The sequence below is a fragment of the Acanthopagrus latus genome, chromosome 19, assembly GCF_904848185.1.
Source record: "Acanthopagrus latus isolate v.2019 chromosome 19, fAcaLat1.1, whole genome shotgun sequence".
Classification (NCBI taxonomy): Eukaryota; Metazoa; Chordata; class Actinopteri; order Spariformes; family Sparidae; genus Acanthopagrus; species Acanthopagrus latus.
The window spans coordinates 19,639,318-19,664,068 of record NC_051057.1 but is presented as its reverse complement, the minus strand read 5'-3'; the positions used below and the strand labels follow the sequence as shown (position 1 = coordinate 19,664,068).

Sequence of the window (24,751 nt, the reverse complement as noted above, 5' to 3'; positions counted from 1 at the left end):
TCCGCTGTTTCCTTAGTGAACAAAATTTCAGTCTCCCCTGATCAACAATTAACAAACAAGTACAAGCATGTTGATTAGTTAAAACGACAATGCAAGGCCCAGTGGTAGTTTTTAAGATTTAGATAAAAAATCTGACTCATTGTCACAGACTCAGTTTGACAAAGACATTGTAAAAGGGACAAATGAAATAAGATCAAATATTATAGGCAATTAAGCCAAATTTAAGACTATTTAATGACTTTTAAATTTGAATTTAAGAGTTGTTCTTTTTTACCTGAAGTCACCCGATTACAATATTAAAGTAATGTAACTTGATTACATTCTGTTAGTATTGGAATAATAACAAATAAAGACCAGAGAAATTAAATATCAATAAAAAAAAAAAGGTGACACTTTTGAATCCTTTTAACAGTTGTTTTCCTGTGTTGGTTCTATTAACATTTATTTTAGCCCTTCTTGACAAGACTGATTGAGAGATTTCAGGAAACAGGATAAACTAAAGGAGCCTGAACTGGTTTCAAACCCATGAGGAGGATAAAGGTTTTGTTCACTTGATGCCTGCTCTACCAACTAAGCTAAACAGTATTGGACAGTCAGCTGACTCTCCAGGTAAACCACAAAATGAGTCCCGCCCACAGATTTTCGACCAATGCAGGTTTTGCGCGCCAAAAGGGGCGGTTTCCCGCGTGAAGTCAGAGCATTTCCCTCCAAAACCTTGGATATGTCTATAAAAGGCTGACTGATCTTCATTCTTTCCCAATGGCTCTTCTCTGAGGACATGAACATGGTCAGTAAAGGATTCTGTATGATTCTGCTTTGTGTGTACAGTTTCCTGCTCAGTACAGGTGTATTCATGTCTGTGTGTGAGGTGTACAGATAAGTTATATTTACAGATCTCAGGTAATAAGCCCAGGTGTTGTTCCTTTATATATCAGGGAGTTGTCTAAGCCCAGCAGATTGTACATATGCAGGTTAAAAGGGAGCCAGCCTCCTTCTCCTGTTGGTGAGATTTGTTTTTACCTCCAATGTCTCTAAAATAACTCTGAACAGGAAGCTGAAGACTTCTCATTTAACTGTTAAGTGTTGAGGTAAATTCGGCTGGAACAGAATCCTTTAACTACATCCAATTAAATCCGCGATGGATTTAATGTTTTGTTCGATGCACCAAACTCCATTGTGATTTTGCCCGTTTTATCTCTGCTGGCTTTATTACATTAATAACGAACAGTTAATTAAACGTTGGTCACTTTCTCAAAACAAGTCGGTAGTTTCGGTAAAATCGGCATGAAACTTTTGTGAAATGTGTGTATGTATTCTTTATAACGCCATGAAAGCTAATTAGCTAACATTTGCTTGTCGGTTTGAGTGGTCATGTTGTTATGCTATGTTAGCTAGCTGAGTTTAAAGTTGTTGGAGATGCACTGCACGGTTTGGGAAACACGTTGGCAGCGGTTGCGCTTCCTTTATTAACGGGTAGGGACACTATTACAGCTTTTAAATACGTCTGAGTCGTTTAATCGTCGTGTTTATACAGACAGAGTTGCATGTTAGCTAGCGTGTGTCTGTTGACGAGCGTTAGCATGACGCCATTATCGTGCTGTGTAATGTTAGCTTGTTAGCACTAGCATCGCCACAACTGAATACCAGAGTACAGCACAGCTAGCTAACAGGCCAGGTGTTGTGTTAATAATGTCTCAGTATGTTAATATGACACCATCTAGAAGGTCATTCTGAGCAGATAAAGCAGTTTAACACACAATATGCGGCCTCATGGCAGTCTGCACAGAATGGATTTAGTGTATTTGTCTCAGTTCTGGTTTAATGTGTTATTCAAAGCACTGCACTGACTCCCTGTGTGTCTAAAGATAAGAGTTTTAAAATCATATCACTTGTGTATAAAGCACTGTTCTCAGGACTGAATATATTTAGTTTACTTTTGGTTTACCTTTAAATAACACATTTATTAAATCAGATTGTAGTAGATTTTACAGTGCAGAGTGATGTGAGACTCCTGAAGTGTTGTCATGCACATGGTTACAGACTGCTATATCATTCTTAATTATAAATTATAATCCAATAAGAAATCCTCTTTTTGCTGGATGGGTCTGCACTGTGATTACATCTTCTTTTTTCCTGTTACAATTAGAACATATATATAGACGCACACATATGCATGTAGTCATCGTGTTGTACTAAAGTACCTTCTCCTCTCTCCAGGTGAACAGTGGGACTTGTCTTCAGCTTCAAGTGGAACAGCTCTGACCTGTAAAGTGATCAGACCTGGAGAGGAGAAACACCTGGTCCAACAAGGTCAGTGCTAAAACAGGTGCAAATATTAAAGGCAGAAGGTGTGCGATTTGTCAGTTGCTGTTCATTAATACTCTAAGATCAGTAAATGATTCTAGAGAATAGTCGAGTCTCGTTCACAGGTCATTGAATACCAACAGTTGGGTTGGCAGAAGCCACTACAGTGACACTGTTGGGACACTAGTCTCTCTCCTTCTTTTTCTGTTTGTCTTTAAACTAATGAAAAAATCCAAAGAAATTTGCAAACAAGCAATGTGCGAGTTATTTCAATAGAAAATAAAAGAAAGGAGTAAAAGTAGTATTTTAAATGGGTTTTACTAAATGCGATATTGTAGACCTCCACAATGATGCATAAAACCCCCACAATGACACACAAAACCTCTACAAACCTCCACAAATTCACTAAAAACTTCCACAATTACACAAAAACCTCCACAAATACACTAAAACTTCCACAAAATCCCCACAAAACCTCCATAAAGAGACATGAAACTACCACTGCTCTTCTTTCTCATCTTGCAGGTGATGGATGGTTGACGGGACGAATCACCGAGACGAACAAGACGAGCCAAACAATGGAGAGGGGCCGCCACAGGAGCCTGAAGGGAAAGTGTGAGACTCCTGGTCCAACAAGGTCAGTGCAATGAAGGTGCAAAAATTAAAGGCAGAAAGTGTGAGATTTTTCAGTTGCTGTTCATTAATGCTCTAGGATTGGTAAATGATTCTAGAGGATAGTCGAGTCTCACTCACAGGTCGTTGAATACCGACAGTTTTGATTGGCAGAAGACAGTACAGTGTCGCTGGAACACAATGATCAATGTTATTTATGTACTAATGTACTACATGTGTGCTGCTACAGGCAGCATACAACTTTTGGTTCTTTGCAAAGCTGGATGTTTGCTAGCAAATGTAACTTTCCAGTTGACTTGCCACATTTCTTTCATTTGTTTGATTAATTAAATATATTGGAAGCACCAATTAGTCACACAGTGTGAAAAAAGTAGGACGTGATTAACAAGCTCAGATTTAATTCTTATTATTCTTATTGTTGTTGGTGTTATTCTTATTTTATTATTCTTATTATTATACTTCTTATTATTCTTCTCATCATTATTGTTTTGTTGTTATTATTATTATTCCTATTTTTATCATTATTATTTTTATACTTCTAATTATTCTTCTTCTTATTGTTATTATTATTATTATTCCTATTTTTATCATTATTATTATTATACTTCTTATTATTCTTCTTCTTATTGTTATTATGTTGTTGTTATTATTATTCTTATTATTCCTATTTTTATTATTATTATTATTATTCCTGTTTTTCTTATTATTCTTATTATTTTAAGTCATGCATGGAAATATACATACAAAAAATTGCTGCATTGAGAATCGGTTCGTAATCGAATCGAATCGTGAGGTGCCAAGAGATTCCCACCTCTAGTAGAAGTGAAGCGAATTGAGAGCCACAACAACAGCAGCACTGAGCGGAGACGCGTTGTTTTGGACGCCTCGTGCCAAAAGTGGGACAAAAGTTAGGTAACAGCAATCCACTTGTTAGTGGTCTGCCAGGCAAACCTTGTGTTTGTAATTTATAAGTTCTATCATTGTAAAATAAAGGTTAACTTGACAGGACTTCAGCTATCTTCAATGGCAAATGCCCGAGTGCTGTCCATCGGAGCTGTAAGCAGTGTTTTCCATGAATGGCAGTAGTCAGGCCTTTGATCAGTTGCTGGTATTGGTAATAGCGTATCTTACGAGCCCTTGTGCGATCCCGCCAACTTACAGGTCCCTCATGTTCAGACACCTATGGTATGGTAGAAGCGTGCCCAAAGTGTGCGCTGTTTAGCTTGGGCTTCGGCCTGGCTAGGGACATGCTCAGGGCCACGGTAGAAGCTAGCCTGACGCCACTAAAGCGGCTTGGATCTCTGCCCTCATCTGTCCATGACGATTTCCCTGGCGAGTTCAGTGTGTATGGGCGCGATGCCTTTGCCTTGAAGATAATGTTGAACCTCTGAGATAAAACTAAATTAAAACAATTGCAGGAATTCATTTTCTTTGCAACTGTGTGCAACAGCATCCTGCTTGATAAAACCATGCAGAGATCATTACAAAGCTGTTAAAGGACCCTCGGCCTCACTGCCCAGCAGACCACTAATAAGGATCCAATTGTTAATGGTAGAAGTGCAGCAAACTGATTGCTACAAACAGTTTGAGCGGTTGTTTGTTTGTCTGCGTTTTTCTGAGTGTAGTGAAGGATTGTTTTCAGTTCAGGTACCTCTCCAATCGAGCACGCAAACGTGCGTTCAGAGAGTGCTAGATAAGCTGTATGAAGCCTTTGGAGTTGTTGTCTTGCGAACAACACCTATATTTATTATCTATATTTAAAATCTGTATATAAATATTTGCTGTTCATTCTTGCACTATACTATGTAAATATATACGTCAATTTGATTCTATTTTATTTCCTTTTTCATTATATTTTCTATTTTATATCGTCTATTTTACTATTGCTCTTGTTCTCGTAACATTCTGACGCTGCTGCAGCAAGCACATTTCCCCGTCTGCGGGACGTTACAGGATTTCTGATTCTGATAGCTACAAACAGTTTTATCGGTAATTTATAGATAGATTTATAGATCATTTAAGTTTTATATGTAATAGTCCACAAAGTGCGTTATTTGACGATCTGAGAATGAGACTCAAAAATCAGCTGTCTTTGTACAGAATTGCTTCATGAGTAAACCGTCACACAGACAATCAATTGATTAATAATTGTCCTCCATAATGCAGGACACTTGCTTGTCTCACATTTCCTCTCTAATGTCTCAACTTTCTGCTTTTAATGCTGGATAATTTAATCTAAAATCAAACAGAATGTTTAATATTGATGATATGAATCTGTAAAATATCTAGTTAGACAAAGTGTGGTGAAAGTGTGAATAATATAGTAACTGATACAGTAATAACATAACTAATAAAATAAAAACTCAATTTATGCAAAATATGAAAAGTGTTTAACATGTATATCTACACTGTTCAGCCACAATATTAAAACAGCTGACAAGTGAAGTGAGCATTGATCATCTTGTTACAATCAAATGTTCTGCTGGGAAACTTTGAGTTCTGTCATTTCTGTGGATCCTCTTTGACAAACACCAGCCACCCAAACACCGTTCAGACCAACTGCACCCCCTCATGGCAAAGAACCCAAGGTTTCAAACTGGCCCCCTCATTGTCCAGATCCCAATCCAGTTGAGCATCCATCGGATGCGCCAGAACCAACTCCCATCCATGTTGGGGCCCCCATGGATGGTTCTTGGCTCAGACTGCATCCAGTGGAAGCTCAGTTGGATTGAGATCTGGGGAATCTGGAGGCCATGTTGACACCTTGAGTTCTTTCCCACGTTCCTCGGGTCGTTCCTGAGCAGTTTTTGACGTGTTGCAGGCGCGTTGTCCTGCAGGGGGCGCACTGCCACCAAGGAGTGCTGCTGCCATGAGGGGGTGTACTTGGTCTGCAGCTGTGTTTGGGTGACTGGTGTCTGTCAAAGAGACATCCACATGAATGCCAGGACTCATGGCTTCACAGCCGAACATGACATTGGAACAAAATCATCCATCTTATTATTTCACCTGTCACTGGTTCTAATGTCGTGTCTCTCAGTGTGTACACATGTTGACACCTTGAGCACTTTCCCAGGTTCCTCAAAAATCAAACTTTCTCCGAAATTGCTTTAAGAGTCTGTGCGTTAATATATGATAATACATCATGTTTGATCAGTTAATATGTTTTATTAATTATATGAATCTGCAAAATAACTGTTAACTAAGTGAGGTTGTAAAATGTAAGTTATTATAAAATGTGCAGTGAAAACATTCATTCTAAGTCAGTGAAAACTGAAAATAGAAATACTCAAGAAGAGTACCTGAATGCATGTTATTGATCTCTTTATATGAAGTATTATACATGTATATACACCATCAGCCAAAACATTGAAACACTAATAGGTGAAATGAACATTTATCATCTTGTTACAATCAGATGTTCTGCAGGAAACTCTTGAGTCCTGGCATTTATGTGGACGCCCCCTCATGGCAACAGCTCTCCTTGATGGCAGTGCCCCCCCCTGCAGGTCAGTGCACCTGCAGCACCGCAGAAATGGCTCAGGAATGGTCCGATGAACCTGACTACGAACTTGAGGCGTTGAACTGGCCTTTGAATTCCTCAGATCCCACTCCAGTTGACCATCTGTGGGATGCACCAGAGCCAATTACCATCCATGTTGGGGCCCCCATGGATGGTTCTCGGCTCATGGTACATCAAATGGACGTTCAGTTGGTTTGAGATCTGGGGAATTCAGAGGCCGGGTTGACACTTTGAGCTCTCTGTCATGTTCCCCGGGTCGTTCCTGAGCACTTTTTGCAGTGATGCGGCTGCATTGTCCTGCTGGGCGGCCACTGCCGTTGAGGAGTGTCTTTGACATGAGCGGCCGCACTTGGTCTGCAGCGGAGTTTGGGTGAGCGGTGCTTCTCAAACAGGCGTCCATGTAAATGCCGGGACTCAAGGTTTCCCAACAGAATGTGGCATTGTCACAAGATGATCAATGTTATTCATTTCACCTGTCATTGGTTTTAATCTTTTGGCAGATCGTTGTATACATATTAAATATTTCATAGATGAGATCAGTAAGTGATCAGAATCAGAGTAGTAGTATATGAATAATGTTGTAAAATGTAAGCTGTTAAATAATGTGTGGTGAAAATATTCATTGTAAATCAGTTAAAAGTTGTGAAAATAGAAATGTACTCAAGAACAGTACATGTAGCTCCAAATTTTACACCAATGTAAATGTTCAGATTCACTTCCCATTAAGTTAACTTAAAACTCAATTTAAACAAAGTATGAAAAGTGATTTCAGGTTAAATACAACTGAGGTAGGGACTAAATAGACTCAACAAAAATAGACCCATGTCTCTTTGTGGAGGACAAACAACTACCACAAAAAGAAAACCTATAAAAACAAACACACAAACACACACAAAACCTCTAAAAACAAACACAAAACCTCCACAAACACACACAAAACCTCTAAAAACAAACACAAAACCTCTAAAAACAAACACAAAACCTCTAAAAACAAACACAAAATCTCCACAAACACATACAAAACCTCTAAAAACAAACACCTCTTTGTGTATTTCACCTGTCACTGGTTCTAATGTTGTGGCTCTCAGTGTATACACATGTTAAATGCTTTTTACAAATACACTCAAAACCTCCACAAACAAACCCAAAACTTCCACAAATATACTCAAAATCTCCACAAATAAACCCAAAACTTCCATAAATACACTCAAAATCTCCACAAATAAACACAAAACTTCCACAAATACACTCAAAATCTCCACAAATAAACACAAAACTTCCACAAATACACTCAAAATCTCCCAAAAAAGACTAAAAAGCTTAATCATTATGACACACAAAATAACCATAAATACACAAAAAACTCCACAGAACTTCACAAATTCACAAAATACACACAAAACCCCCACAATGACACAGAAAACCTCTACAATCCTCCGTACTCAAACCTCCACAAATTCAGACAAAAACGCACAAACATGCACAAAACCTCCATAAAGAGACATGAAACTACCACTGCTCTTCTTTCTCATCTTGCAGGTGATGGATGGTTGACGGGACGAATCACCGAGACGAACAAGACGAGCCAAACAATGGAGAGGGGCCGCCACAGGAGCCTGAAGGGAAAGTGTGAGACTCCTGGTCCAACAAGGTCAGTGCAATGAAGGTGCAAAAATTAAAGGCAGAAAGTGTGAGATTTTTCAGTTGCTGTTCATTAATGCTCTAGGATTGGTAAATGATTCTAGAGGATAGTCGAGTCTCACTCACAGGTCGTTGAATACCGACAGTTTTGGTTGGCAGAAGACAGTACAGTGTCGCTGGAACACAATGATCAATGTTATTTATGTACTAATGTACTACATGTGTGCTGCTACAGGCAGCATACAACTTTTGGTTCTTTGCAAAGCTGGATGTTTGCTAGCAAATGTAACTTTCCAGTTGACTTGCCACATTTCTTTAATTTGTTTGATTAATTAAATATATTGGAAGCACCAATTAGTCACACAGTGTGAAAAAAGTAGGACGTGATTAACAAGCTCAGATTTAATTCTTATTATTCTTATTGTTGTTGGTGTTATTCTTATTTTATTATTCTTATTATTATACTTCTTCATCTTATTATTATTATTAATAATATTATTGTTATTATTATTATCATTATTATTATTTTATTATTCTTATTCTTATTCTTACTCTCATTATTATTATTATTATTATTATTATTATCATTCTTATCATTTCTATTTTTAATATTATTATACTTCTTATTATTCTTCTCATCATTATTGTTTTGTTGTTATTATTATTCTTATTCTTCCTATTTTTATCATTATTATTATTATACTTCTTATTATTATTATTCTTATTGTTATTATGTTGTTGTTATTATTATTCTTATTATTCCTATTTTTATTATTATTCTTATTATTCCTATTTTTCTTATTATTCTTATTATTTTAAGTCATGCATGGAAATATACATACAAAAAATTGCTGCATTGAGAATCGGTTCGTAATCGAATCGAATCGTGAGGTGCCAAGAGATTCCCACCTCTAGTAGAAGTGAAGCGAATTGAGAGCCACAACAACAGCAGCACTGAGCGGAGACGCGTTGTTTTGGACGCCTCGTGCCAAAAGTGGGACAAAAGTTAGGTAACAGCAATCCACTTGTTAGTGGTCTGCCAGGCAAACCTTGTGTTTGTAATTTATAAGTTCTATCATTGTAAAATAAAGGTTAACTTGACAGGACTTCAGCTATCTTCAATGGCAAATGCCCGAGTGCTGTCCATCGGAGCTGTAAGCAGTGTTTTCCATGAATGGCAGTAGTCAGGCCTTTGATCAGTTGCTGGTATTGGTAATAGCGTATCTTACGAGCCCTCGTGCGATCCCGCCAACTTACAGGTCCCTCATGTTCAGACACCTATGGTATGGTAGAAGCGTGCCCAAAGTGTGCGCTGTTTAGCTTGGGCTTCGGCCTGGCTAGGGACATGCTCAGGGCCACGGTAGAAGCTAGCCTGACGCCACTAAAGCGGCTTGGATCTCTGCCCTCATCTGTCCATGACGATTTCCCTGGCGAGTTCAGTGTGTATGGGCGCGATGCCTTTGCCTTGAAGATAATGTTGAACCTCTGAGATAAAACTAAATTAAAACAATTGCAGGAATTCATTTTCTTTGCAACTGTGTGCAACAGCATCCTGCTTGATAAAACCATGCAGAGATCATTACAAAGCTGTTAAAGGACCCTCGGCCTCACTGCCCAGCAGACCACTAATAAGGATCCAATTGTTAATGGTAGAAGTGCAGCAAACTGATTGCTACAAACAGTTTGAGCGGTTGTTTGTTTGTCTGCGTTTTTCTGAGTGTAGTGAAGGATTGTTTTCAGTTCAGGTACCTCTCCGATCGAGCACGCAAACGTGCGTTCAGAGAGTGCTAGATAAGCTGTATGAAGCCTTTGGAGTTGTTGTCTTGCGAACAACACCTATATTTATTATCTATATTTAAAATCTGTATATAAATATTTGCTGTTCATTCTTGCACTATACCATGTAAATATATACGTCAATTTGATTCTATTTTATTTCCTTTTTCATTATATTTTCTATTTTATATCGTCTATTTTACTATTGCTCTTGTTCTCGTAACATTCTGACGCTGCTGCAGCAAGCACATTTCCCCGTCTGCGGGACGTTACAGGATTTCTGATTCTGATAGCTACAAACAGTTTTATCGGTAATTTATAGATAGATTTATAGATCATTTAAGTTTTATATGTAATAGTCCACAAAGTGCGTTATTTGACGATCTGAGAATGAGACTCAAAAATCAGCTGTCTTTGTACAGAATTGCTTCATGAGTAAACCGTCACACAGTTAATCAATTGATTAATAATTGTCCTCCATAATGCAGGACACTTGCTTGTCTCACATTTCCTCTCTAATGTCTCAACTTTCTGCTTTTAATGCTGGATAATTTAATCTATAATCAAACAGAATGTTTAATATTGATGATATGAATCTGCAAAATATGTGTGTGGTGAAAGTGTGAATAATATAGTAACTGATACAGTAATAACATAACTAATAAAATAAAAACTCAATTTATGCAAAATATGAAAAGTGTTTAACATGTATATCTACACTGTTCAGCCACAATATTAAAACAGCTGACAAGTGAAGTGAGCATTGATCATCTTGTTACAATCAAATGTTCTGCTGGGAAACTTTGAGTTCTGTCATTTCTGTGGATCCTCTTTGACAAACACCAGCCACCCAAACACCGTTCAGACCAACTGCACCCCCTCATGGCAAAGAACCCAAGGTTTCAAACTGGCCCCCTCATTGTCCAGATCCCAATCCAGTTGAGCATCCATCGGATGCGCCAGAACCAACTCCCATCCATGTTGGGGCCCCCATGGATGGTTCTTGGCTCAGACTGCATCCAGTGGAAGCTCAGTTGGATTGAGATCTGGGGAATCTGGAGGCCATGTTGACACCTTGAGCTCTTTCCCACGTTCCTCGGGTCGTTCCTGAGCAGTTTTTGACGTGTTGCAGGCGCGTTGTCCTGCAGGGGGCGCACTGCCACCAAGGAGTGCTGCTGCCATGAGGGGGTGTACTTGGTCTGCAGCTGTGTTTGGGTGACTGGTGTCTGTCAAAGAGACATCCACATGAATGCTAGGACTCATGGCTTCACAGCCGAACATGACATTGGAACAAAATCATCCATCTTATTATTTCACCTGTCACTGGTTCTAATGTCGTGTCTCTCAGTGTGTACACATGTTGACACCTTGAGCACTTTCCCAGGTTCCTCAAAAATCAAACTTTCTCCGAAATTGCTTTAAGAGTCTGTGCGTTAATATATGATAATACATCATGTTTGATCAGTTAATATGTTTTATTGATTATATGAATCTGCAAAATAACTGTTAACTAAGTGAGGTTGTAAAATGTAAGTTATTATAAAATGTGCAGTGAAAACATTCATTCTAAATCAGTGAAAACTGAAAATAGAAATACTCAAGAAGAGTAGCTGAATGCATGTTATTGATCTCTTTATATGAAGTATTTTACATGTATATACACCATCAGCCAAAACATTGAAACACTAATAGGTGAAATGAACATTTATCATCTTGTTACAATCAGATGTTCTGCAGGAAACTCTTGAGTCCTGGCATTTATGTGGACGCCCCCTCATGGCAACAGCTCTCCTTGATGGCAGTGCCCCCCCCTGCAGGTCAGTGCACCTGCAGCACCGCAGAAATGGCTCAGGAATGGTCCGATGAACCTGACTACGAACTTGAGGCGTTGAACTGGCCTTTGAATTCCTCAGATCCCATCCAGTTGACCATCTGTGGGATGCACCAGAGCCAATTACCATCCATGTTGGGGCCCCCATGGATGGTTCTCGGCTCATGGTACATCAAATGGACGTTCAGTTGGTTTGAGATCTGGGGAATTCAGAGGCCGGGTTGACACTTTGAGCTCTCTGTCATGTTCCCCGGGTCGTTCCTGAGCACTTTTTGCAGTGATGCGGCTGCATTGTCCTGCTGGGCGGCCACTGCCGTTGAGGAGTGTCTTTGACATGAGCGGCCGCACTTGGTCTGCAGCGGAGTTTGGGTGAGCGGTGCTTCTCAAACAGGCGTCCATGTAAATGCCGGGACTCAAGGTTTCCCAACAGAATGTGGCATTGTCACAAGATGATCAATGTTATTCATTTCACCTGTCATTGGTTTTAATCTTTTGGCAGATCGTTGTATACATATTAAATATTTCATAGATGAGATCAGTAAGTGATCAGAATCAGAGTAGTAGCATATGAATAATGTTGTAAAATGTAAGCTGTTAAATAATGTGTGGTGAAAATATTCATTGTAAATCAGTTAAAAGTTGTGAAAATAGAAATGTACTCAAGAACAGTACATGTAGCTCAAAATTTTACACCAATGTAAATGTTCAGATTCACTTCCCATTAAGTTAACTTAAAACTCAATTTAAACAAAGTATGAAAAGTGATTTCAGGTTGAATACAACTGAGGTAGGGACTAAATAGACTCAACAAAAATAGACCCATGTCTCTTTGTGGAGGACAAACAACTACCACAAAAACAAAACCTATAAAAACAAACACACAAACACACACAAAACCTCTAAAAACAAACACAAAACCTCCAGAAACACACACAAAACCTCTAAAAACAAACACAAAACCTCTAAAAACAAACACAAAACCTCTAAAAACAAACACAAAATCTCCACAAATACATACAAAACCTCTAAAAACAAACACCTGTTTGTGTATTTCACCTGTCACTGGTTCTAATGTTGTGGCTCTCAGTGTATACACATGTTAAATGCTTTTTACAAATACACTCAAAACCTCCACAAACAAACCCAAAACTTCCACAAATATACTCAAAATCTCCACAAATAAACCCAAAACTTCCATAAATACACTCAAAATCTCCACAAATAAACACAAAACTTCCACAAATACACTCAAAACCTCCACAAATAAACACAAAACTTCCACAAATACACTCAAAATCTCCACAAATAAACACAAAACTTCCATAAATACACTCAAAATCTCCACAAATAAACCCAAAACTTCCACAAATACACTCAAAATCTCCACAAACAAACACAAAACTTACACAAATACACTCAAAATCTCCCAAAAAAGACTAAAAAGCTTAATCATTATGACACACAAAATAACCATAAATACACAAAAAACTCCACAGAACTTCACAAATTCACAAAATACACACAAAACCCCCACAATGACACAGAAAACCTCTACAATCCTCCGTACTCAAACCTCCACAAATTCAGACAAAAACGCACAAACATGCACAAAACCTGCACAAAGAGACATGAAACTACCACTGCTCTTCTTTCTCATCTTGCAGGTGATGGATGGTTGACGGGACGAATCACCGAGACGAACAAGACGAGCCAAACAATGGAGAGGGGCCGCCACAGGAGCCTGAAGGGAAAGTGTGAGACTCCTGGTCCAACAAGGTCAGTGCAATGAAGGTGCAAAAATTAAAGGCAGAAAGTGTGAGATTTTTCAGTTGCTGTTCATTAATGCTCTAGGATTGGTAAATGATTCTAGAGGATAGTCGAGTCTCACTCACAGGTCGTTGAATACCGACAGTTTTGGTTGGCAGAAGACAGTACAGTGTCGCTGGAACACAATGATCAATGTTATTTATGTACTAATGTACTACATGTGTGCTGCTACAGGCAGCATACAACTTTTGGTTCTTTGCAAAGCTGGATGTTTGCTAGCAAATGTAACTTTCCAGTTGACTTGCCACATTTCTTTCATTTGTTTGATTAATTAAATATATTGGAAACACCAATTAGTCACACAGTGTGAAAAAAGTAGGACGTGATTAACAAGCTCAGATTTAATTCTTATTATTCTTATTATTCTTATTGTTGTTGGTGTTATTCTTATTTTATTATTCTTATTATTATACTTCTTCATCTTATTATTATTATTAATATTATTATTGTTATTATTATTATCATTATTATTATTATTATATTATTCTTATTCTTACTCACATTATTATTATTATTATTATTATTATTATCATTCTTATCATTTCTATTTTTAATATTATACTTCTTATTATTCCTATTTTTATCATTATTATTTTTATACTTCTAATTATTATTATTCTTATTGTTATTATTATTATTCTTCCTATTTTTATCATTATTATTATTATACTTCTTATTATTCTTCTTCTTATTGTTATTATGTTGTTGATATTATTATTCTTATTATTCCTATTTTTATTATTATTCTTATTATTCCTATTTTTCTTATTATTCTTGTTATTTTAAGTCATGCATGGAAATATACATACAAAAAATTGCTGCATTGAGAATCGGTTCGTAATCGAATCGAATCGTGAGGTGCCAAGAGATTCCCACCTCTAGTAGAAGTGAAGCGAATTGAGAGCCACAACAACAGCAGCACTGAGCGGAGACGCGTTGTTTTGGACGCCTCGTGCCAAAAGTGGGACAAAAGTTAGGTAACAGCAATCCACTTGTTAGTGGTCTGCCAGGCAAACCTTGTGTTTGTAATTTATAAGTTCTATCATTGTAAAATAAAGGTTAACTTGACAGGACTTCAGCTATCTTCAATGGCAAATGCCCGAGTGCTGTCCATCGGAGCTGTAAGCAGTGTTTTCCATGAATGGCAGTAGTCAGGCCTTTGATCAGTTGCTGGTATTGGTAATAGCGTATCTTACGAGCCCTCGTGCGATCCCGCCAACTTACAGGTCCCTCATGTTCAGACACCTATGGTATGGTAGAAGCGTGCCCAAAGTGTGCGCTGTTTAGCTTGGGCTTCGGCCTGGCTAGGGACATGCTCAGGGCCACGGTAGAAGCTAGCCTGACGCCACTAAAGCGGCTTGGATCTCTGCCCTCATCTGTCCATGACGATTTCCCTGGCGAGTTCAGTGTGTATGGGCGCGATGCCTTTGCCTTGAAGATAATGTTGAACCTCTGAGATAAAACTAAATTAAAACAATTGCAGGAATTCATTTTCTTTGCAACTGTGTGCAACAGCATCCTGCTTGATAAAACCATGCAGAGATCATTACAAAGCTGTTAAAGGACCCTCGGCCTCACTGCCCAGCAGACCACTAATAAGGATCCAATTGTTAATGGTAGAAGTGCAGCAAACTGATTGCTACAAACAGTTTGAGCGGTTGTTTGTTTGTCTGCGTTTTTCTGAGTGTAGTGAAGGATTGTTTTCAGTTCAGGTACCTCTCCGATCGAGCACGCAAACGTGCGTTCAGAGAGTGCTAGATAAGCTGTATGAAGCCTTTGGAGTTGTTGTCTTGCGAACAACACCTATATTTATTATCTATATTTAAATATTTAAATGTATATAAATATTTGCTGTTCATTCTTGCACTATACCATGTAAATATATACGTCAATTTGATTCTATTTTATTTCCTTTTTCATTATATTTTCTATTTTATATCGTCTATTTTACTATTGCTCTTGTTCTCGTAACATTCTGACGCTGCTGCAGCAAGCACATTTCCCCGTCTGCGGGACGTTACAGGATTTCTGATTCTGATAGCTACAAACAGTTTTATCGGTAATTTATAGATAGATTTATAGATAATTTAAGTTTTATATGTAATAGTCCACAAAGTGCGTTATTTGACGATCTGAGAATGAGACTCAAAAATCAGCTGTCTTTGTACAGAATTGCTTCATGAGTAAACCGTCACACAGTTAATCAATTGATTAATAATTGTCCTCCATAATGCAGGACACTTGCTTGTCTCACATTTCCTCTCTAATGTCTCAACTTTCTGCTTTTAATGCTGGATAATTTAATCTATAATCAAACAGAATGTTTAATATTGATGATATGAATCTGCAAAATATCTAGTTAGACAAAGTGTGGTGAAAGTGTGAATAATATAGTAACTGATACAGTAATAACATAACTAATAAAATAAAAACTCAATTTATGCAAAATATGAAAAGTGTTTAACATGTATATCTACACTGTTCAGCCACAATATTAAAACAGCTGACAAGTGAAGTGGGCATTGATCATCTTGTTACAATCAAATGTTCTGCTGGGAAACTTTGAGTTCTGTCATTTCTGTGGATCCTCTTTGACAAACACCAGCCACCCAAACACCGTTCAGACCAACTGCACCCCCTCATGGCAAAGAACCCAAGGTTTCAAACTGGCCCCCTCATTGTCCAGATCCCAATCCAGTTGAGCATCCATCGGATGCGCCAGAACCAACTCCCATCCATGTTGGGGCCCCCATGGATGGTTCTTGGCTCAGACTGCATCCAGTGGAAGCTCAGTTGGATTGAGATCTGGGGAATCTGGAGGCCATGTTGACACCTTGAGCTCTTTCCCACGTTCCTCGGGTCGTTCCTGAGCAGTTTTTGACGTGTTGCAGGCGCGTTGTCCTGCAGGGGGCGCACTGCCACCAAGGAGTGCTGCTGCCATGAGGGGGTGTACTTGGTCTGCAGCTGTGTTTGGGTGACTGGTGTCTGTCAAAGAGACATCCACATGAATGCTAGGACTCATGGCTTCACAGCCGAACATGACATTGGAACAAAATCATCCATCTTATTATTTCACCTGTCACTGGTTCTAATGTCGTGTCTCTCAGTGTGTACACATGTTGACACCTTGAGCACTTTCCCAGGTTCCTCAAAAATCAAACTTTCTCCGAAATTGCTTTAAGAGTCTGTGCGTTAATATATGATAATACATCATGTTTGATCAGTTAATATGTTTTATTAATTATATGAATCTGCAAAATAACTGTTAACTAAGTGAGGTTGTAAAATGTAAGTTATTATAAAATGTGCAGTGAAAACATTCATTCTAAATCAGTGAAAACTGAAAATAGAAATACTCAAGAAGAGTACCTGAATGCATGTTATTGATCTCTTTATATGAAGTATTTTACATGTATATACACCATCAGCCAAAACATTGAAACACTAATAGGTGAAATGAACATTTATCATCTTGTTACAATCAGATGTTCTGCAGGAAACTCTTGAGTCCTGGCATTTATGTGGACGCCCCCTCATGGCAACAGCTCTCCTTGATGGCAGTGCCCCCCCCTGCAGGTCAGTGCACCTGCAGCACCGCAGAAATGGCTCAGGAATGGTCCGATGAACCTGACTACGAACTTGAGGCGTTGAACTGGCCTTTGAATTCCTCAGATCCCACTCCAGTTGACCATCTGTGGGATGCACCAGAGCCAATTACCATCCATGTTGGGGCCCCCATGGATGGTTCTCGGCTCATGGTACATCAAATGGACGTTCAGTTGGTTTGAGATCTGGGGAATTCAGAGGCCGGGTTGACACTTTGAGCTCTCTGTCATGTTCCCCGGGTCGTTCCTGAGCACTTTTTGCAGTGATGCGGCTGCATTGTCCTGCTGGGCGGCCACTGCCGTTGAGGAGTGTCTTTGACATGAGCGGCCGCACTTGGTCTGCAGCGGAGTTTGGGTGAGCGGTGCTTCTCAAACAGGCGTCCATGTAAATGCCGGGACTCAAGGTTTCCCAACAGAATGTGGCATTGTCACAAGATGATCAATGTTATTCATTTCACCTGTCATTGGTTTTAATCTTTTGGCAGATCGTTGTATACATATTAAATATTTCATAGATGAGATCAGTAAGTGATCAGAATCAGAGTAGTAGTATATGAATAATGTTGTAAAATGTAAGCTGTTAAATAATGTGTGGTGAAAATATTCATTGTAAATCAGTTAAAAGTTGTGAAAATAGAAATGTACTCAAGAACAGTACATGTAGCTCCAAATTTTACACTATTGTAAATGTTCAGATTTACTTCCCATTAAGTTAACTTAGAACTCATACAAAGTATGAAAAGTGATTTCAGGTTAAATAAAACTGAGGTAGGGACAAAATAGACTCAACAAAAATAGACCCAAGTCTCTTTGGGGAGGACAAACAACTACCACAAAAACAAAACCTCTAAAAAAAACCCACACAAAACCTCCACAAACACACAAAACCTCTAAAAACAAACACAAAACCTCCACAAACAAACAAAACCTCTAAAAACAAACACACAAACCTCCACAAACACACAAAACCTCTAAAAACAAACACACAAACCTACACAAACACACAAAACCTCTATAAACAAACACAAAACCTCCACAAACACACAAAACCTCTAAAAACAAACACAAAACCTCCACAAACAAAAACTCTAAACACAAACACACAAACCTCCACAAACACACAAAACCTCCACAAACAAACAAAACCTCTAAAAACAAACACAAAACCTCCACAAACAAAAACTCTAAAAACAAACACACAAACCTACACAAACACACAAAACCTCTATAAACAAACACAAAACCTCCACAAACACACAAAACCTCTAAAAACAAACACAAAACCTCTAAAAACAAACACAAAACCTCCACAAACAAAAACTCTAAACACAAACACACAAACCTCCACAAACACACAAAACCTCCACAAACAAACAAAACCTCTAAAAACAAACACAAAACCTCCACAAACACACAAAACCTCTATAAACAAACACAAAACGTCCACAAACACACAAAACCTCTAAACACTATTTCAAAATCCTCCACAAAGAGACATCAAACTACCACTGCTCCTCTTTATCTTCCTGCAGGTGACGGACGAGCCGCAGCAGGAAAACTGAGGATCTGAGTGTCGTCTTCTGAGGAAACTCCTTCAGGTCATGCAGTTGTTTGCTGACTACAGTTTCACCTGCTCACACTGGGAGCACTGTCGTCTTTAATGGCTATTTACGTAAGAAACCCTTTTTTTGAATTACACTGTTGTGGTTTTAATCCTGCTCACCCGATTTTTAAAGAAGTCTTTTGATGGAGTCCAGCGTCTCCTCTCAGTGGCGTTGTCAAAGCTTCCACTATATTTGAAATAGACAGTTTTTTGGTGGGGGGACCAGGGCTTCCATTACCTACATTATCTGTTCCTGTTTTGTGGAATTACTGATTTAGAAGCAGGGTCCATGAGTTGTTTAACAATGTCTGAGCATGTAGTGGTCATGTTATATTAAAGTACCTCCTCCTCTCTCCAGGTGAACAGTGGGACTTGTCTTCAGCTTCAGGTGGAACAGCTGTGACCTGTATGGTGATCAGACCCAGAGAGGAGAGACACCTGGTCCAACAAGGTCAGTGCAGTATAGGTGCAAAAGTTAAAGGCAGAAAGTGTGAGATTTGTCAGTTGCTGTTCATTAATACTCTAGTATCAGTAAATGATTCTAGAGGATAGTCGAGTCTCACTCACAGGTCGTTGAATACCGACAGTTTTGGTTGGCAGAAACCAGTACAGTGTCACTGGTGGGACACTAGTCTCTTTCCCTCTTTTTCTGTTTGTCTTTTAAAAAACAAATTAAAAAGGCAAACAAGTGATGTACAAGTTACTTCAGTGGGAAGTAAAAGAAGGAAGTAAAAGTAGTATTTGAACGCAAAAGGGAAACTGCACAGCACTGCAGGAAACTTAAAAGGAAAGCGTACAACAGGACAGCACTGCAACAAACCCAAAAGGAAAGTGTACAACAGGAAAGCAGTTCAACAGACCCAAAAGGAAAGCGTATAACAATGCAGTAAACCAAAAGGAAAGCTTACAGCAGGACAACAGTGCAGCAAACCCAAAAGGAAAGTGCAAAGCAGTGCAGCAAACCCAGAAGGCAAACTGCACAACACTGCAGCAAACCATGAAGGAATGTGTGAGTTGCAGATCAACCCACAGGGCAAACTGCACAACACTGCAGGAGACCCAACAGGAAATTGTAAAACAGTGCAGAAACCCCAACAGGAAAGTGTAAATCAGTGCAACAAACCCCAACAGGAAAGTGCAGTGCAGCAAACCCACAAGGCAAACTGCACAACACTGCAGCAGACCCAACAGGAAAGTGTAAAACAGTGCAGCAAACCCAGAAGGCAAACTGCACAACACTGCAGCAGACCCAACAGGAAAGTGTAAAACAGTGCAGCAAACCCAGAAGGCAAACTGCACAACACTGAAGCAGACCCAACAGGAAAGTGTAAAACAGTGCAGAAACCCCAGCAGGAAAGTGTATGACAGTGCAGCAAACCCAGAAGGCAAGCTGCACAACACTGCAGCAAACCCAAAAGGAAAGCGTACAACAGGACAACAGTGCAACAAACCCCAAAGAAGAGTGTAAAGCAGAGCAGCAAACCCAAAAGGAAAGTGTAATTTGCAGATCAACTACACTCCCTCCTGGCAACGAACCCAAGGTTGTCAAACTTGCTTCCTCATTCTCCAGATCCCAATCCAGTTGAGCATCTATGGGATGTGCCAGAACCAACTCCCATCCATGTTGGTGGCCCCCATGGATTGTTTTTGGCTCAGGCTGCATCCAGTGGAAGCTCAGTTGGATTGAGATCTGGGGAATCTGGAGGTCAAGTTGACACCTTAAGCTCTTTCCCATATTCCTCGGGTTCTTCCTGAGCAGCAAACCCACAAGGCAAACTGCACAACACTGCAGGAGTCCCAACAGGAAAGTGTAAAACAGTGCAGCAAACCCCAGCAGGAAAGTGTAAAACAGTGCAGCAAACCCACAAGGCAAACTGCACAACACTGCAGGAGACCCAACAGGAAATTGTAAAACAGTGCAAAAACTCCAAAAGGAAAGTGTAAAACAGTGCAGCAAACCCAGAAGGCAAACTGCACAACACTGCAGGAGTCCCAACAGGAAAGTGTAAAACAGTGCAGCAAACCCCAGCAGGAAAGTGTAAAACAGTGCAGCAAACCCACAAGGCAAACTGCACAACACTGCAGGAGACCCAAAAGGAAATTGTAAAACAGTGCAGAAACCCCAACAGGAAAGTGTAAATCAGTGCAACAAACCCCAACAGGAAAGTGTAAAACAGTGCAGCAAACCCACAAGGCAAACTGCACAACACTGCAGGAGTCCCAACAGGAAAGTGTAAAACAGTGCAGCAAACCCAGAAGGCAAACTGCACAACACTGAAGCAGACCCAACAGGAAAGTGTAAAACAGTGCAGAAACCCCAACAGGAAAGTGTAAATCAGTGCAACAAACCCCAACAGGAAAGTGTAAAACAGTGCAGCAAACCCACAAGGCAAACTGCACAACACTGCAGCAAACCCAAAAGGAAAGTGTACAACAGGACAACAGTGCAACAAACCCCAAAGAAGAGTGTAAAGCAGAGCAGCAAACCCAAAAGGAAAGTGTAATTTGCAGATCAACTACACTCCCTCCTGGCAAAGAACCCAAGGTGTCAAACTTGCTTCCTCATTCTCCAGATCCCAGTCCAGTTGAGCATCTATGGGATGTGCCAGAACCAACTCCCATCCATGTTGGTGGCCCCCATGGATTGTTTTTGGCTCAGGCTGCATCCAGTGGAAGCTCAGTTGGATTGAGATCTGGGGAATCTGGAGGTCAAGTTGACACCTTAAGCTCTTTCCCATATTCCTCGGGTTGTTCCTGAGCAGCAAACCCAGAAGGCAAACTGCACAACACTGCAGCAGACCCAACAGGAAAGTGTGAAACAGTGCAGAAACCCCAGCAGGAAAGTGTAAATCAGTGCAACAAACCCCAACAGGAAAGTGTAAAACACTGCAGCAAACCCACAAGGCAAACTGCACAACACTGCAGGAGTCCCAACAGGAAAGTGTAAAACAGTGCAGCAAACCCCAGCAGGAAAGTGTAAAACAGTGCAGCAAACCCACAAGGCAAACTGCACAACACTGCAGGAGACCCAAAAGGAAATTGTAAAACAGTGCAGAAACCCCAACAGGAAAGTGTAAATCAGTGCAACAAACCCCAACAGGAAAGTGTAAAACAGTGCAGCAAACCCACAAGGCAAACTGCACAACACTGCAGGAGTCCCAACAGGAAAGTGTAAAACAGTGCAGCAAACCCAGAAGGCAAACTGCACAACACTTCAGCAGACCCAACAGGAAAGTGTAAAACAGTGCAAAAACTCCAAAAGGAAAGTGTAAAACAGTGCAGCAAACCCACAAGGCACACTGCACAACACTGAAGCAGACCCAACAGGAAAGTGTAAAACAGTGCAGCAAACCCACAAGGCAAACTGCACAACACTGCAGGAGTCCCAACAGGAAAGTGCAAAACAGTGCAGCAAACCTCAACAGTAAAGTGTAAAACAGTGTAGCAAACCCAGAATGCAAACTGCACAACACTGCAGCAGACCCAACCAGAAAGTGCAAAACAGTGCAGCAAACCCCAACAGGAAAGTGTAAAACAGTGCAGAAAACCCCAGAAGGACAGTGTAAAACAGTGCAGCAAACCCAGAAGCCAAACTGCACAACACTACAGCAAACCCAAAAGGAAAGTGTACAACAGGACAGCAGTGCTAGAAACCCACAAGGAAAGTGTAAAGCAGTGCAGCAAACCTAAAAGGAAAGTGTAAAACAGTGCAGCTCACCCAAAAGGCAAACTGTACAACAGTGTAACAAACCCAAAAGGAAAGTGTACAGCGATGCAGCAAACCCCAAAGGAAAATATACAACAGTATAACAGTGCAAGAAAAGAAAACACAAGGAGACTCAAAACTCATCAAAAATAGACCTATGTCTCTTTGTGGAGAACAAACAACCACCACAAAAACAACTCAACAAACAAAAACTCTAATACAGTAAAAACCTCCCCAACAAACAAAACCTCTGAAAACAAACGCACAAAACCTCTCAAACACAAAACCTCTTCAAATACACTAAACCTCCACAAACACACAAAACTTCAAAACACACAAAACCTCCACAAACAAAACCTGTTAAAAAAATGCAAAACCTTTTCACAGAAAACCTCTCAAAACACACAGAACCTGTAAAACAAACACACAAAACCTCTAAAAATACACAAATCCCCTAAAAACACACAAAACCTCCAAAAACAAACACACAAAACCTCTCAAACACAAACCCTCCACAAAGACACAAAACCTCAAAACACACGAAACCTCTTCAAACACACAAACCTCTTCAAACACACAAAACCTCTAAAAACGCACAGAACCTGTAAAAACAAACACACAAAACCTCTACAAAGACACACAAAGCCTCCAAAAACAAACACAAACCCTCTAAAAACCAACACAAAACCTCTTCAAATACACATAACCTCCACAAACAAACAAAACCTGTAAAAACAAACTTGCAAAACCTCTTCAACCACCAAAACTATTTCAAACACACAAAACCTCCAGAAACACACAAAGCCTCTCAAAACACACAGAACCTGTAAAACAAACACACAAAACCTCTAAAAATACACAAATCCCCTAAAAACACACAAAACCTCTACAAACACACACAAAACCTCCAAAAACAAACACACAAAACCTCTCAAACACAAACCCTCCACAAAGACACAAAACCTCAAAACACACAAAACCTCCACAAACAAAACCTGTAAAAAAAAATACACAAAACCTCTTCAAACACACACAGCCTCTAAAAACATACAGAAACTATAAAAACAAACACACAAAATGTCTAAAAATACATAAAACCTCTTAAAATACACTAAACCTCTAAAAGCACATAAAACCTCTACCAACACACACAAAACCTCCAAAAACAATCATAAATAGACACACAACCTCCACAAAGAGACATCAAACTACCACTGCTCCTCTTTATCTTCCTGCAGGTGATGGACGAGCGGTCATGACGGACAAGACGAGACGAACCCTGGAGACGAGCCTGAAGCAGCAGGAAAGTCTTCTGTTGACAACTCCTTCAGGTCATGCAGTTGACTACTGTTTCACCTGCTCACAGACAGTGAGCACTGTTGTCTTTACTGGCTATTTTACATAATAAACCCTTTTTTTGAATTACACTCTGATGTGATTTTAATCCTGCTCACCCCTAATTTTTAAAGGATATGTTGAGTCTTTTGAACGAGTCCAATGTCTCTTCTCAGTGGCACTGTCAAAACTTTAACTATATCCGATATATCATTTTTTTTCTGCAATGGAAACCGGGGGCCGTATTTCTAAAGATTGTTAGTGCAGAGTTGCTCTTCTTAGAATCATGATGTTTTCTTAGAATTTCCCCTAAAAGTGAAGAGTAGATCCTAGTAAAGATAAAAGCTATTCCTAAAGAATCTTAGCTCTTAAGAGAGCTCCTAAGGTGAGATCTGTTAAGAACAGGGAAAAGGACTTTTAAGCGGCTTAGGAGTTCCCTAAGCAGAGGAGAAAATGGCGGACGGAAGTGGCAGGAGAGATATCCAAACACTGGATGATAGTGAATTAATGAAATGCTACAGATTGGATTGTGCAGTTGGGTTTCCTTGTTCTTTTCTTCTCCATTGCTGTTCACTGGTTTGTGGTAGATTTGAAAGCCAACCAATACTGCTTCTTATAGGCCGGTCAGACAATCACAAAGCTGAGCCATTTTACCCTCGTTAATACCAAATTGAGTTGAAATGTTCAAAGTTGAAAATGTTGAAATGTTGAAAGTGCAAAAATTACCAGCATGGCAATTAATATAAGCAAATAAATATAACTATCACTATGTGAATACTGTGCAAGTGGGCCTAAGTTTTCACAATTTTGTAGGATAATTTTAAAGTATGGCTTACTATTCATTTAACAGATATGTTCTTTTATTTGAAATATTATTTATAATTACACAGTCTTCATAAGATTAGATTCTATAATTAATTTTATTGATTTGAGGGTCCATCCTTTGCCCATTATCACCAAAAGTATGTTT

The 24,751-nt window shown here is 39.4% G+C and overlaps 4 long non-coding RNA genes across 4 annotated transcripts; 1 reads left to right on the top strand and 3 right to left on the bottom strand.

Moving 5' to 3' along the window:
- The first annotated feature begins 2,230 nt into the window (after positions 1 to 2,230).
- LOC119009144 lies at positions 2,231 to 23,873 on the top strand. Its single transcript, XR_005071644.1, has 7 exons — positions 2,231 to 2,310; positions 2,830 to 2,941; positions 7,997 to 8,108; positions 13,370 to 13,481; positions 18,670 to 18,809; positions 19,099 to 19,191; positions 23,685 to 23,873. It is a non-coding gene; the product is annotated as an uncharacterized LOC119009144 (long non-coding RNA).
- Positions 7,955 to 9,547, bottom strand: LOC119009147. The gene is made up of 3 exons (XR_005071647.1): positions 9,356 to 9,547; positions 8,225 to 8,274; positions 7,955 to 8,095 (listed from the first exon to the last, which is right to left on the bottom strand). It is a non-coding gene; the product is annotated as an uncharacterized LOC119009147 (long non-coding RNA).
- Positions 13,328 to 14,952, bottom strand: LOC119009146. Its single transcript, XR_005071646.1, has 3 exons — positions 14,757 to 14,952; positions 13,598 to 13,647; positions 13,328 to 13,468 (listed from the first exon to the last, which is right to left on the bottom strand). It is a non-coding gene; the product is annotated as an uncharacterized LOC119009146 (long non-coding RNA).
- On the bottom strand, positions 18,808 to 23,789 carry LOC119009145. Its single transcript, XR_005071645.1, has 3 exons — positions 23,659 to 23,789; positions 19,308 to 19,397; positions 18,808 to 19,178 (listed from the first exon to the last, which is right to left on the bottom strand). It is a non-coding gene; the product is annotated as an uncharacterized LOC119009145 (long non-coding RNA).
- Positions 23,874 to 24,751: the final 878 nt, after the last annotated feature.